Genomic DNA, 17116 nt, shown 5'->3' with positions numbered 1-17116 from the left:
GTCCAGCAACCACCCAGGTCAAGCAAGCTACCAAATGATAGTGGACCATAGTTATTTAGAATTATCACTCAATACTCCTTCGTATGGCCAGGTAATGCAACTTATACCATTAATATCCTCTTGTGTATCTTTCAACAATTCATTATTTTATAGTGTTGAAAGTACTCTTTATCCTCTTTATACACCAATTATAAGTATGACCGTGAATTATCAATTTGCTGGTTATTATTTGATATTTTAGCATACATCTTCCCATACTTGTTTTTTCTTTAGTATTTGAACTTGATATTTCAACTCTCTTATAATCATGTATGTTTTTTGGACCACACTTATAAATTTTATAATTGTTACTAGCTAAAATATTTTATATTTAATATAATTAATGAAAGAACATTATCAAACAATATATTATTACTCCATGTATTTTTTCTCATTTTTAAACATGAAGTCAATAATATGTAAACATTAGTTAAGATGTTCAGAAATTGAAGTAAATTAAAGTGATGTGCTACTTGCGATAAGTACTTATTTTTATTTTTATGTTTTGTTCTAATGTGTAAGTAATATTTTTTTTTTAATTTTATTAGTTTGTTACTTGTTTGGTTATGTTTGATGTGGACATGTTTTATAATTATTAGAATATTATTTTGTACTTGTATAAATCCAAGCATATTTAAATATATATATATATATATACTTCTTTTCAAACTTTCATTTAGAAATAATCATCTAGTTAGATGACTTTTATTGTTTGCCAGGATACAAATGATGAACCGGAACAAATGGGAAGAAGTGATGATAGGGAAGCAGAAGTTTTGCTGCTTTCTAATGAAATGCAAAACCCTAATGTGAGGGATGCAGCTGCTGCTATCTCTACACGGATCCCCCTGTTCCTGATCTCAACATTTATCCTCTTGATCTGAACATGCTGCCACCGACAGAGGAGGAATTGGAGGAGGAAGACAGAGATCATATGGCAACCCATGAGTCAGAAATACAAAACCCTTGTCCTCATGTGGGTGAACCTGATATATGTGTCATATGCCAGGATGAATATGCAGCTGAGGAACTAGTTGGAGGTCTTCGATGTGGACATGAATATCATATGAAATGTATAAAGAAATGGTTGAGGAGGATCACCAAATGTCCAGTTTGCAGAGACACCGCTATTTTTGTTGAACCTGTTTTTTTCAATAAACAAGCCTGTATGCCTTAATTACAAATTAACAACTCATATATGTTAGACAAAATAAATTTATGTCTTCTAATTTCACTAAGACCCATTTCTCTTGTAATTATAAGTGGTTAATCTAGTGATGAGCAATGCGTTTACATCTCTTGAAAATAAAATTTTTATCAAATTATGAGCTCTGATATGGTCTTATTTATAAATTAAGATATTAATATCCATAATTTTATGTATTTTACGCGTATTACTAAATGATGGTAAAATGTATTATTTGGTGAAATGTTTGCTTTTCAACCCAATAAACCTGTGTTTTCATTCATAAAAATGTGAATGGTTTCTTCTAATTAAATATTTTATATAATGTTTACCTTTAAAACTTTGTGATCTTAGCAAAATAACAATTATCAACAAAGTGAAATATAAAAATAAATATAAATAATAAAATAGATAAAATATATAAAAACATTATCTTTTTGGTCTCCAATGATATAATATCCATCGTGCTATAGTTTGTACATCAATATGGTGTAAAAATTAACACCATATAGTGTGGTGGGGATGAGAGAAACCTACAAAAATCAGTTCTAATAAATGTAATGGGAGAAGGAAATGGAACTTAGGGTACTAGGGATGACATAGCATCTCATAAAGAAACTCTTATTTGGTGTCAATGTTTATAAATTTGAGAGATGGGATTTTTTTTTTGAATTTCTCACAGTTAATTTCATCATGACAATAAAAGTTTTGTTATGTATTTTTTTAAAATACTAGCTATATCACATTTCTTAGGTTTGGAATTCATTGTATGCCACAATACCAATGCTATATTTTTTTGCCAACAGAGAAATAGACTTCACTACTTAAAATCGTTTCTGAGTACATGGATAATTTCTGGGGAGGCTTCATTCGCCTTCCAGATGCGGTCAGCTACAGAATAACTACATCTAGCAAATGCATGATTACACCTTTGTCTTTTACTTCCTTCATTAAGTCCCTGCATTCCTGGATCAAGCCTCCAAAATATGAAGTCATTGCAGCACTCCCTCTAATTGCTTGGACAGCAGCAAGACAGTCTGTTTCTACTATAACATCATTTAATTGTTTTGCTTTAATCCAGACGCAAAACTGTAGCAGTTAGAAGGCCCAAAAACTGCAGCATCAGTATTTACCTTAGTGTGATTTTCTTTTGGAATCATCATCGCAATCTTCACTATTATTAATATTAGTATATATTCTGACTAATGTTTAAGACAGAAAAGTAGGAAGTGGGAAATAATGGAGACCAACTTGAAAAAAAAGATTTTTTTATTTATATATTTCAAAGAATGATATAGACAAAATTCTAGTGTTTACCTAAAAATTAAAAATGGCTAGTAGTTTTGACTATATCTCAATAGTTAATCAAATCACTAGTACACATGATCTGTTATCACATGTGTTGACTGTTGTACCATGCTTTGATACCTTGAATTTCCTCATATTACCTTTACTCAATAGGGTTCTAATTTCAAAACTCCTTACATCAAAAATATGTGTAACACTCTAATCCTTAATTACAAGGGTGTTTACATTGGAAGCGTGAGTGGACAAGGTAGCCCAACCAAAGATTTATAAACTATCTTTCTAATTTCATGGGCCCAAATTGAAAAAGCCCAATTAGCCGCCTATATAATCATAACACATTACCCTATCAAACCCGCACTGTCCTACAAGCCACAAATCGCAGCCTATATAATCATAACACATTACCCTAGCTATCAAACCCACTTTGTCCTACAAGATACAAATCCGCCGCCTATATATAAAACCAGTTAAATTTGCTTGAAGAAATTACAAATCAATGGAAACTTCCAACAATGGGTACCAACTATTGGTTGAAGAGTCTAGCAATCACCCCGATCAATCAAGCTATCAAATAATATTAGAGGATGGTTATTCAGAATTATCACTCAATCATCCTTCTATTGATCAGGTAATGCAACTTACACCACTAATATCCTCTTTTGTATCTTTCAATAATTCATTATTTATAACATGATGCAAATACTCTTTATCCCCTTTACACAATTATTATAGGCATGATCGTGAAATATCCTCTTTATAATTGATTTTTATTTAGTATTTGTACTTGTTATTTTGAAACTCTTGTAATTATGTATGATTCTTATGAGCCAAACTAATAGGCTTTATAATTTCTATTAAAATGTCTTATATTTAATTTAATTAATGAAATAATATTATCTATTAAATATAATTAATGAAAGAATATTATCAAAGAATATTTAATTACTCTATATGTTTTTTTTAATTTTTAAAATATGAAATCAATAATATATAAAAATAAGTTGAAGATGTTTAGAAATAATTTTTTTAAACGTCTGTAAAATTAATGTAAAATAATTTGAAGTCATTTAAAGAGATGAGTTACTTTCGATATGTATTTATTTTTATTTTTATCTTTTCTAATGTATAAGTATTGTTTTTACCTTAAAAGATTAAGTAAATATACTTAATATAATATTTGCATATAAGAATATTTAATTTACCTAGATTGTTACTTGTTTGGCTATATTTGATGCATATATGTTTTAAAATTATTTATTATTTTGTGTACTTGTATTAATTCAAGCATATATACAATTCTTTTCAAACTTTCATTTCAAAATAATCATCTAGCTAGCTGATTTTTATTGTTTGCCAGGTTACAAATGATGAACCAGAACAAACGGGAAGAAGTGATGACAGGGAAGCAGAAGTTTTGTTGCTTTCTAGTGAAATGCAAAACCCTAATCTGAGGGATGCAGCAGCTGCTATCTCTACACGGATTCCCACTGTTCCTGATCTCAACATGCATCCTCTTGATCTCAACATGCTACCACCGACAGAGGAGGAATTGGAGGAGGAGGAAGGCAGAGATCATATGGCAACCCATGAGTCAGAAATACAAAACCCTCGTCCTCATGTGGGTGAAGCTAGTGCAGCCATTAGTATTTCCACTCGGGTCAGCCCTATTATTGATCTCAACCTCCATCCTCTTGATCTTAACATGCTACCCACAGAAGAAGAAGATAATGGTCAACCCAGAGATCATCGGGCAATGCATGTTTTCCAGAATAATCATCCTTCCCTTCACATTCACTCTCCTCAAGTAATTTCATCTCCCTCTTTCCATTGTTAAAATTTTTCTGTAATTTTGTTCTTGATTTAGTACCCACTTAAAGTTGCCCTGAACCTTAATCATTTTGCCAATATTGTCGTTCAAGCCAAAGGTAACTCATGTTTAATATTTGCATGGCATAAATTTATATCTAATATGCTTTCTTCCTCATCTGAATTCTTGTAGGAGGAAGTCTCTAGGACCCCAAGAGCACTTGATCCCCAGCTACAGCTACAGCTACTTTTCAGATTATTAAATTCACATTTTCAGCAAATGGGACGAGTTGATAGCAGCAGATTGTCAGAGGGAACAATTATGCAACATTTACAAATAAGATATTGTAATGCTACAACTACAAGTCCTAGCCAAGAACCTGATATATGTGTCATATGCCAGGATGAGTATGCAGCTGAGGAACTAGTTGGGGGTCTTCGATGTGGACATGAATATCATGTGCAATGTATAAGGCAATGGTTGAGGAGGGACAACAAATGTCCAATTTGCAGAGCCACAACCATATTTGTTGAACATGTTTTTTTCTAATAAGAAGGCTTGCTGTATGCCTTACAAATAGCAATGCATTTATGTTAAATAAAATAAATGTATGCCTCCTAATTTCTCTGAGACCCATTTCTCTTGTAATGATAAGTGCATTTCTCTTGTAATGATAAGTGGTTATTAATCGAGTGATGAGCAATGAGTTTACATCTCTTTGAAATAAATTTGTTATCAAATTATGAGCTCTCATATGGTCTTATTTATAAATTAAGATATTGATATCCATAATTTATACGTATATTATGCTTATTATTAAATGATGGTAGAATGTATTGTTTGGGTGAGATGTATGTTTTTCAAACCAATAAACTTATATATGTTTTCACTCATGAAAAATGAAATAAATAAAATAATAAAATAGGAAATATATATATATATATATATATATATATATATATATATATATATATATATATATATATATATATATATATATATAGAGTCCTACTCCAATAGAAACTAAATTAGCCTAAAAACTAAAAACCAATTTCTGGACATTTTTTATCACTATTTTTAACTACAGAAATCACTAATTTGTACATAACATATCACTAATTTATATATAGCATATCTCGCGAATATAAATATATATACACACATATATGCAACGTATATAACCATCATCTTCACCTAAATCGTAATAATGGACCTCTTACCACCATTACCAGACGTTTCAATGACTTGCCACCATTGTTTATGACTTGCCACCATTGTTTATCATCACTAATAATCACATACACTTTCCATCATAACTTACAAAACTAACGACTACTTACCATCATCATACAACTTCTCTTGCGGCTTCCTACCGCCAAGAACCTTCTACGGATGAAATTGATCATTTATAATCGATTATCAATAGTTTAGATAAGTAGATTTTCTCAAGTTTGATAATAAAAATCGCTGTTTACATACTGTATAAAAACAGTGATTCGTGCAGTATAAATTAGTGATACCCGTAGTTATAACACTACAAGAAAAACAGGGTCAGACAACGGAAATTACCCGTTGTCTAAAACCCTCAAATACCGTTGAGTATTGAGATGCCGTCTGATACTGGGATGAGACAACGGTACGCAATCGTTGTCTGTCTTACTGCAAGACAACAACGCAAATACGAGAAAATGTTGTTGGAAGGTTGGTATACACAACTGTTTTGATGTAACAGAGTGTTGTAAGACCTTGTGTTATTCATGCGTTTCTTAAATGCATACCACATGTCTGATATGTTTCAGACAATAGTTCCCCTGAGACGAAAGATTGTCCTTCTTTCCTATAGTCAATAATACCAAAAAAAAAAAAAATTGTTTGAAATTACTCCATTCAACGGTTTAGTTATAAAAGAATGTTTTAAAACAATTTGTTAGTCAATAGTTCCCTTGAGACAAAGTATTGTCTTTCTTCCCTCCCCACAACAATTTCGATAAAATAATGTGTTTTCTTGCATTAATAGAGTCAACAGTTGTGTGAACTTTATTTGTACAATTGTTGAGATGGTAAAAACTTTAGAAATCAAACTATTGTCTTATACAATTTATACAAGTAACTGAAAGTCAAATCTTTGCCTAACAAAAGATTAAAATAATTTGTACAAACTAAATTAATAACATTTCAAATGGCTACAAATAACCTTGTACAAGCATGCATATCTCAATACTGGAATCATCCACCAAGGATTTGTTAAGCCCAATCACAAAGTCTCTATAGTACCTTACATACTTTCTCATTGAAGTATAAGCTGGCTGGGCACTACCCATGGTGTTGTCGTCCTCATAACCGTCTGATATTTACTAAATCAATTAATCTCTTGTGGTAGTTGACGTAGTTGTCCTTATCTGCATCAACAAATCAAAAATCAAATGTTCCATAATACTACACATGACTGGCAAGGATCTACTTGTTGCTATGTTAACAAGAAAGAGCTACTCGCAATGACATAAGACAATAAACCAAAGAATAAGTTTTATTTAGATCAGTCTCTCAGAAAAATGGAACATACAATATGATAATCTCTCAAGATTCCAGCTTGTAGCATTGAGGGCTGCCTTAAAACTCTTTCATTCACTGCATGTGCGAGATTGTAATACCTGCAGCAAAGACAAGTTATGCAAATTAATCAAGCAATATCGAGAGAACTCGCCATTATGGTAAAATAATACATAGGCATATACGTGTGCTGATATAATCGGAAGTTGGGGTGGAATGTTATTGTTTGTTGTAGTTTTGCTAGTAGTTAAGTTGTCCATTCTACCAGTCTCAACTTGCCAACCAGGCCCTCTAGACTGCAAATCGAAGGACCCAAATCGAAGGCCCTCATACACTAATTGTAAGCTATTTTGTGTCATGAAACAGAACATAGCTCTAGTAGGAAAATTGAGTTTCTGACTGCAATCATAAAAATGTCAGCGCAGAAAGCAACTCCAAAATTAATAATGCGCACCAAAATAAAGATTATGACTGCAGGGTTATACAAATAAAGATAAATCAGCAAGGGGAAAGGCTTTCTAAAGGCAAAATGTATTAGCCCAGACATTAATGAGGACCCATCATAAATTAATACTCACATTTTAGACATTGCTTTCTCAGTGAATGTCCTAAAAATCTCTCTCTCCCTCCTTCCCTCCATCTCCACTCTCTTAGAATATATTTCCCGATCTCTCTATGTGTCTCCCTCTCTCACTCTGTCCCTCCCTCTGACTGTTACTATCTCTCAGTCGCTCTCTCTCTATTTGTCTCTCTCCCTTATCTCTTACTTAGTATGTATGTTGCCCTCAGTCCAAAAACAAAAGTTTAAGATAATTAACTCAATAAAATCTACACATGAAAACCAAAACATATGAGAAATTAAATGTACTATATATGACAATGCTATTACCTGCATCTAGAAGCCTCAATTTGATGTGCTAAAACCTGTATACAAAAAAACAAAGTCACAATTAGGAGACAAGACATATATAACTGAAACTATAAAACACATATCAAAATGGAATATCAGACTAGGGTTTAGAAATTTAAACATCATCTATTCTCCATAGATTAAATTGGCCAAATCGAAACCCATTTGCACTTTTATAAATGCCTTCGATCTCCTAGGAGCATCAGACCCAGCCGACGAGACGAAGAGACTGAGAAGAAAGATCTGGAATTTGTTCCACAGTGAAGAAAATGAGAGAGTTTGTTTGAGAGAGAAGAGACAGAGAATGTGTTTCTCTAGAGAGGTAGAGCTGGTTAATGAAAATTTTGGGGGGAGCAGTAGCTGCTCTTATTTTTGGCCTGATCTATTTCACTTTTTAGATTATAAATGAAATTGATTTTAAGATAAAATTTTTGACTAAAATTTATATTTATATGTAACATATTTACATTTGTGATATATTATACATTTTATATTAAAGAGAAAAATAATTAAATATAATACAAATTATTTATTGAATAAATTTATTTAAATGATTTTATATTAATATTAAAATTAAAATTAAAAAATGAATATTATTTTTTTTTGAAAAAAAAAATAAAAAAAAAATAAGAGGCGTACACTTTCGAACCTTTTTTGTTCTTATGTGTTCACTTCCCCGAAAATTTCTTCGCCTCTTTCCACAGATCTATATTTGTGTGCTTTCGTGTTGGTGGTGATAGATACAAATTGGTGTTCGTAATTAATGTTTCAAATAAAGCTAGCATTATAATATGGTGTGTGTAATTTTTTGTAGTGAAGAATTAGGGATCTACATAGAAGAAGAAAGGAGAAAGAGGAGCTGGCAAACAAAATGAAAGCTGGGGAAATCAAATATTAACCCTTCTAAACTTTTAAATGCCGTGTAAATATTCAAATATTAATAATTTAAAACAAGATTTTATATAATTTTCTTACATAATTTCTAAATGCAAGTTTATAGATTCTAAACTTTTATAAACGAGCTCAACATTCAAAATAAAGTATGTAAAAAATAAATTTTTTAAATAAAATATTAAAAAATATATAATATATGAATATATATATATATATATTATAATATGCGTAAAATTCAAATCTTATATATTAAAAAGTAAAGAAGTATTTCTAAAATCTGTTAAAATCATACTTCATATTTGTAGATTAATAGCCATGGTCAAATTTTAAATGATAAAATTTATTAAATTTTGACTGTCATATTATTTTATTATTCAAATTTAAAAATTTTAAAAATCAATTTCAAAGTCATTATAAAATTAAAAAATTTAAGAATTAGATATTATACAACAGTTTTCTTAAAAAACCGTTGTGTGACACCTTCAGAAAGTCAAGGGCTCTTATTATGCCAACTAAGTGATCCAGGTGAAGTCAATCAATTGGTGACATTTTGCCAAGTAAGCAATCCAGGTGAAATATTTTCCACCAATCAGGTGGTGCCACATTTTCTTGTAAATAGACAATGGTTATTGTCCCATGAGAATTTTTGTAAGAGAAATTATTGTCCAAAATAAGCTCAAACAACGTTTTCAACAAAACTCGTTGTATGTAAGTAGTGTAAACAACAATTTATTGGAAAAAAACAGTTGTCTAATAAATTATTTTTTTAAGAGTTAAAGATTCTCTTATCCTTGAAAAATCCTTATTTTTATGTTTTTTATCTAAAAATTATATTTGTATTAAACATATATGCAAATTTGTATTGTTCATTTGTAACAAGAAGATAATTTTGTAGTTCGGACGTGAGTATTAGTATGTGTTTTATGTTTACAATTTAGGAAGCACTAGTTAGAAATTTTGTTATCTATAAGATTAGTTCCGTAATAATTTATAAATATTTTTTTTGATGATCTAACCGTACGGATGTTAAGAACTACCAATATTAGTCATGTATAAAAAAAATTAATTTTTTTTATGTTTGTTTTATATGTTTTTTAACAAAAATAGTCAATTGTAAATTTTGTCTTATTATAAAAAGGTAATTTTTGTCTTTTAGTGTCTCTAATAGACAACAGTTTCTATATACTCATCTGTTGTATGAGTTAAAATGATACAACAATACAATACATATAATTAAGCCAAACTGTTGTGCGAGGTTTAAAGAACAATGCTACCAAAAACGGTTGTGTGAATTTGAATACAACAACTCATTATTAAAATCGTTGTGCATTCTTTAACAACGGTTTAGTGGAATATTGTGTAATATGTACAAACACAACTGTTTCCCCAACCGTTGTTTATTAATTACAACGGTTACTTGACAACATTGTCTGACTTTGCAAATAACAATGGTTTTGGAAACCCGTTGTATAATATTTAACAACAGTTTTATAGACAATTGTGTGAATTTCTGAAAAACAATGGTCTTTATAAACTGTTGTGTCAAACAAACTTTTTTACATATTTTTTAACAACGCTTTTAAAAACCGTAGTATGAGTCCTGGTTTAGACAATGGATAGTCGAGGTCAAAAAAGCAACCGTTGTGTGTTCTTTTTTCGCAACGGTTTTTTTTCGTTGTGTTGTCTGAAAGGTGTTGTCTGAGCCTGTTTTTCTTGTAGTGTAAATAGTGGTAGGGAAACTGGTTTTTAGTTTTTATTTTAAGAGTGATTTCTATTTGATCATGAGCCTATATATATATATATATATAAAATTCGATAAAGATCGAATATACTATTTTCCATGTAATTTGTTTTTATCTATGATATAATAACAATCATGGTATAATTTGTACATCAGTATGATGTAAAAGTTACACCATCTCATGTCATGGCGATGAGAGAAACCCAAAAAATAGTTCTAATAAATATAACAGAAATGAAAGTTAGGGTACTAGGGATGACATAGCAGGCCATAAAGAAACTGGTATTTGGTGTCAATGTTTATATATAAACTCCAGAGAATGAAACTTTTTGAATTTCTCGTAGTTAATTCACCATGATAATAAATTTTTTTGTTATTTATTAAGATACTACCTGATCACATTTCTTAGTTTAGGAATTCATTATATGCCACAATATCAATATTTCAATATTAATCCCTACACACTATATGAAGATAATTCTAGTCAAAATGACATATTTCTCTTCTCTTTTTTTTTATGGGACATTTGCCAAACAATTTGCCCAAATTCAGTCTGAATCTCAAACTCCAATTAGGTAGTTTTTAATTATGGGGAGGTGCTAATTATTTTATCTTAAATGGGTTAGCAAGTATAATTATATAAAACACCTTGATTAGAAAATCAAATGTGCTTCATAGTGGGCTATAAAAACTTGTTTTTTGTTTGAGAATATTTACGACACAGTGGTCAGAGAGGTTACATGCATGTTAACTACGGACTCTAGTCTAATACTTTTCAGGTGAGCCAGAGTCGAACCCGGGTGTCCAGGCACAATAGAGGATAGGGCTATCCAATCGTGTTCGTGCTCGTACTACTTGGTCTTATTCAACTTGATTTGTGTGGAGATTTTTTTTTTTCTCTTTTCAGTTGATTGCGTGCATCATATGTAGTGAATGATAAAACGTTGCTAATTTTGTGGTTTCTTTCAACTTCGATAACAAAGTTTTCCTTAAGTTAATGCCTCCGTATTTTATTTGTTAACTAATGGTTCTTAGATAAGTATTAGTATACTTCTACTTCATCTTATTCAACTTGAAATATTTCTTATTTTGTTAAATATTACTTTGTACTTGTATTAATTCAAGCATGTATACACTTCTTTTCAAACTTTCATTTAAAAATAATTATCTAGCTAGCTGACTTTTATTGTTTGCCAGGTTACAAATAATGTTGAACGGGAACAAATGGTAGAAGGGACAGTACAACAAAAACAGCATCAGACAACGGTTTTTGCCCGTTGTCTGATACCCAAGAAAACCGTGGTCTATTGAGATGCCGTCTGATACGCACCTCAGACAACGGTACGTACTGTTGTGTGAGATCAAGAAATACATCGATTTATGTTTTTCTGCGTGTTGTGTTACATTCAGTAACAACAACGGAATCATTTAACAAAGTGTTGTTATAAGCAATTCACAACAACAATCATATTTTCAATTTGTGTTGTTATTAGGAGTATCCACAACAGATTTTGATTTTACTCACTTGTTAGTAAGAGTATCAGACAAGAATATTTGTGTCATAACGGCTTGTGTTTTACTACATTGTACAACGGTCTTGTAGAATGGGCCACTTGTGTAAGGCCCATATAACACTAGTCTGTATATTAGAACAATTGTCTTGAAAGCTTTTCTACAACGGTTTTTATTTTCAGATGCTCGAGTAATATTGCTTTAGACAATGGTTTGTGACTACTATTTACTTGTTTGTATATGTCTTAGACAACGGTTTTATTCTTAATATTGTGTTGTTTGTAAGGCTTGGGACAACTGTTTTTTTTTTCCTTTTGTATTTAGTTATGTCAGACAATGGTTTTACATAACCTAATTAAACTATGCTCAAGAATATAATTAAGAAGCCATAAATTAGTAACAAAAGTTTCCATTGCCAACTACAGTAACAATATACAAACACAAATAAGTTTAGACCACTCGCAGTAGTTCTACCTATAGAAAAAAATAGATTTAAAGAAACAATATCTTAAACCAGCCACATTGCCACCCAATTTGCTTGCAAGCACCAGATTCTACTAACAAAAGCTCAACCACCAAGGTAGATGATACCCAAGGAGAAAGAGGTTCAGTCTGTTGTTTTCTGCTTGTTGAACCAGCCTTTTTATTCTTCTTCTCTAAACCATCAAGTAAACCACTAAGATCGTGAACTGCAGATTTTAGATCTTTTACGGAGATTCCTGTTTTTAAGATATGCTTCTCCCAGTTCGAAGTCCAACCAACCAAAGTAGGAAGTGAGTCAACACCTAACTTCTTCACCACTGGATCTGATGTATCATGAACCTATAACATATTTGAATATCAATTAAGCACCAGAAAAAGGAGTAAAAAGAAAACAGCTTGTAATAACCACTACCACTATAAACAAACTAACAAGTAACTAGTCGTTACTTCTTTCAAGCTTAAAATACATGATTCTCAATATCTACATAAAGTATTAATAAAAACTATAATCTTTATTGTAGGCAAGAAGGGTGCCATTATGCGGACTTTGTAGGCTTTAAAAATTACCAGTCATGGTAGGTTCCAATCAGGACCTGTCATAAACTATTGCAAACTATACATTACATCAGTGCCTTGATAGGCTCCTCAAAACAAGGATTTAAATCATACATATCTTGACTAATACAGGAAATCTATATTTTAGGTAACTGCCTTTGAATCAATTATACAATATGGTACGACAATAATTATTTGCCCACACTGCTTTCCAACACCCTTGTACCTAATCTGATAGAGAGTGTTGCAGCACCAGTAATTCACTTGTGATCTATGAGTAGGAATAATATTCACGTACATACATTTAATACAAAATGAATAGGTTCACAAGGAATAGAGCTTACTAGATATCAAGACCAAAAATCTGTATGAGGTTTGAAATACATTTGGTTGACACTGATATCAACATGTTTAAATGAACTAAGAGTACACCATACTTACCTATAACTTGAACTTGGAAAATAATATAATGACAAGTATAAATTAATTATAATATCACTTACTAGTTAACTGTGTGGACTGATATATTAAAATGTCACACACTCAATGGTTCTGAGTAAAATTTCAGCAGGGGCTCCTCCCCCAATTTGTGTCACTTACACATGTATGCTATTAGCAATCCTTCAGGCCATTTGGGAAGGGAAGGTAGTGCTAGCTACGCTTCCCAGAAGTTTGAAACACAAGGTAAGCAAAATAATTAATCTGGCAGCCATATAATCAGAATTTACAAAGAGCACTTTAATATGATATAGTCAAAGTGAAAACTTAACTTAATTTTGTTTATATAATACCTGGTATTCTTCTCAATTCATCACTAGTGCTTCTACTTCAATATCATTCCTGTAAACAACAAAGTGAAATATTTATCAATAATAATAAGTAAAAGATGAGCTCATGACAAAGAGGAAAACAAGGGATCTAAATTTAGCAGAGAAAACAAGAGCGAATAGTTAGCACTGCCTACTTTTGGCTTATATGTTGTCTCCTTTGCTTCACATAGACTTTCATATTTACATATAGTATTTACAGAAGCAGTAAGATTTGGCAAGCATAATATAAAACACACACATTCTGTGGTGTGGGAACAATTATTGACACATTCATACTCAATATGCAATTGATTAAAAAAATATAAATTGAGAATCTAGGGTTTGGACCTGCAAAAGCAGAATGAAGATGCGAATCAAATTCTTATTCTCCTTTAGCTGCTTCAGAGAATCAACACACTCCACTTACAAAGCAAGCCAAAAAGAACGGTTAGTATGTAAAACAAATCCTAATCACAAACAAAAAGAGGATAAAGAGAAGAGAGACATCGAGAGAGAAGAGAAGAAAGAGCCGGACAGAGAAGAGAGACAGACAGAGAGAGAAGAGAATAGAGCTAGATGGCCAGAGAGAGAAGAAAAGAGAGACCCGTGAGAGAGAGAAGAGAAGAGAGACCCCTGAAAGAGAGAAGCATAAGGGGGAAGCCGGTAAGGGAATATGATGCAAGAGCAAGCTTCCCTTGTTTCGATAGCTTCTCTGGTGTACTGTGTTCACCTTCTACATACTAATCGGAGATGTAGAAGAAGAAAGATACAAAGAGAGGGAGGGGGAAACCAAAATTTGAGTTTAACGCTAGAGGGGGAAATGAAAATTTGGGATTGCTGGGGGACTAAAAATTATGTGGGGAAAATGAAATGGCTTGTCTCCAAAGCTGAGATATCAAATTGAATCATAAATAATAAAAATATTATATTTTAATATATTGTGAAGTTGAATTATTGAAAAAATGAATTCTTTTCAAGTATTTATTTATAGTTGATTATCAAAATATCATAAAAATAGATTTTTAAATATATAAAAAGTTGGTGGTGTAAAAATAAATATTTTATACTTATCTTATATGATCTTTTACAAAAATATAGTAGGATTATTGTGTCTAGTAAACAAAATAATTGATCCTATTAATTGTTGATGTAGAAATATAAGAAAATTTGAACTAACAATATTAGTCATGCATTAAAAAAATTAATTTATGTTATGTATATATGCAAATATATTTATTTATGTTATGTATATATGCAAATTAATTTATGTTATGTATATATGAAAATATATTAATTCTTGTTTTTGCACTGTTTGTATTAAAAAATATATTTATGTTATGTATATATGCAAATATGTATTGTTCATGTGTAAAACCAATACAATTTTGTACTTCGCACGCATGTATTAGTATGTGTTTTATGTTTACAATTTAAATAGTAGTAGATATAATCTTTGTTATGTATTCAATTAGTTCTCTATTAATTTATAAATATTTATTTTAATGATCTAACCATACGGATGTGAAGAACTAACAATATTAGTCATGTATAAAAAAAATATAAAAAATTTATGTTTATTTTGTATGTTTTTTTTTAACAATACTAGTCAATTGTAAATTTTGTCTTATTTGTGAAAAGGTATTTTTTGTCCTGTACTGTCTAACAGACAACAGTTTTTATAAGCACCTATGTTGTATAAAAATAGTGTAGACAACGGTTTATAGAAAGGAAACCGTTGTACAATAAAGTATCATTTTTAATAGTAAAAAATTCGCATTTCCCGGATCAATTCTTGTTTTCGTACTCCATGGCTTAACAAATATAGTTATATTAGGCATATATGCAAATATCTATTGTTTATTTGTACTATAAAGATAATTTTGTAATTCGGACGTGAGTATTAGTATGTGTTTTATGTTTACAATTTAGAAAGTACTAGATAGAATCTTTGTTATGTATACGATTAATTCTGTATTAATTTATAAAAATTTATTTTGATGATCTAACCGTACGGATGTCAACTAACAAAATTAGTCATGTATAAAAAAAATCAAAATTTTTTATGTTTATTTTGTATGTTTTTTTAACAATACTAGTCAATTGGAAATTTTGTCTTATTGTAAAAAGGTATTTTTTGTCATGTAGTGTTTAACAGACAATGGTTTTTCTACGCACCTATGTTGTATAATTGAAAATGACACAACTGTTACCGAAGTTATACCGTTGTAACAGAATCCATTGTCTAAATTATGCTCAAACAACGCTTCATGGAAAATCCGTAGTATAAAAGTAGTGTGGACAACGGTTTATGGGAAGGAAACCGTTGTATAATAAATTTTCATTTTAATGAGTTAAAAATTCGCATTTCCTTGATCAATTCTTGTTTTTGTACTCTTTGTATCAAAATATATATTTATATTATGCATATATGCAAATATGTATTGTTCATTTGTAATACCAAGAAAATTTTGTAATTCGGACGTAAGTATTAGTATGTGTAATGCCAACACTTTTTCCAGCGTCTGACTAGTGTTGTCTGATGCCAGTTTTGTTGTAGTGGGATGACATGGAAGCAGATGTTTTGCTGCTTTCTAATGAAATGCAAAACCCTAATGTGAGGGATGCAGCTGCTACTATCCAAGCCAAAGGTAACTCATGTTTAATATTCGCATGGCATAAATTTATATCTAATATGCTTTCTTCCTCATCTCTGAATTCTTGTAGGAGGAAGTCTCTAGGACCCGAAGAGCACTTGATCCCTGTTGGAAACGTGTATGTGCCTTAAACCAAAAACTTCGGTATAAAAAATATGTAACAGAATAAATGTGATAGAGAAGTAAACACACACAGCTGATATATTAATTCAAACACATATACAACTTGTTTTTCACATACAGACTTAACAGGCTTCAGCCTTTGTTTTCTCTCAAGAGCTTCAGCTCATATAATTCTCACTCACAACTGCTGTTGTAGTTTTTCTCAGTGTGTTCTGCAAATACAAAGGTCAGCCTAGGCATTACATTAGCTAGATTACAACATGTCTTACCTCACTGTATTATTTATTACCAGCCTACAACTATTGACTTCAAACTGTGTACTAGCTATTTTCCAGGTAGTAAATAACAACTGCATATCTTCTTTTCAACCATTCCTTGCTTCCAATATATGTAGCCTACCATATTTCCAGGAAGACTTGTGTAGCTGCACTTTGGTTTCCTTCAGCCCACCTTATATTTAGGAGCTCTCTGTCTCTTTCACATTTGCCAGCTACCTTTTCTCCTGGAACGTGCATGACCAACTCCTTAAGCTATATATTTCAAAC

The 17116-nt window shown here is 31.0% G+C and overlaps 2 long non-coding RNA genes across 2 annotated transcripts; both read right to left on the bottom strand.

Moving 5' to 3' along the window:
- Positions 1 to 6322: 6322 nt before the first annotated feature.
- LOC108203640 (uncharacterized) lies at positions 6323 to 8156 on the bottom strand. The gene is made up of 4 exons (XR_001803460.2): positions 7922 to 8156; positions 7780 to 7814; positions 6904 to 6991; positions 6323 to 6739 (listed from the first exon to the last, which is right to left on the bottom strand). It is a non-coding gene; the product is annotated as an uncharacterized LOC108203640 (long non-coding RNA).
- Positions 8157 to 13147: 4991 nt separating this feature from the next.
- Positions 13148 to 14606, bottom strand: LOC135147728 (uncharacterized). Its single transcript, XR_010285514.1, has 3 exons — positions 14143 to 14606; positions 13777 to 13825; positions 13148 to 13640 (listed from the first exon to the last, which is right to left on the bottom strand). It is a non-coding gene; the product is annotated as an uncharacterized LOC135147728 (long non-coding RNA).
- Positions 14607 to 17116: the final 2510 nt, after the last annotated feature.

Source organism: Daucus carota, chromosome 7 (assembly GCF_001625215.2).
Source record: "Daucus carota subsp. sativus chromosome 7, DH1 v3.0, whole genome shotgun sequence".
NCBI lineage: Eukaryota > Viridiplantae > Streptophyta > Magnoliopsida > Apiales > Apiaceae > Daucus > Daucus carota.
The sequence above is the reverse complement of the archived record's forward strand: the minus strand, read 5'-3'. Positions and strand labels throughout refer to the sequence as shown.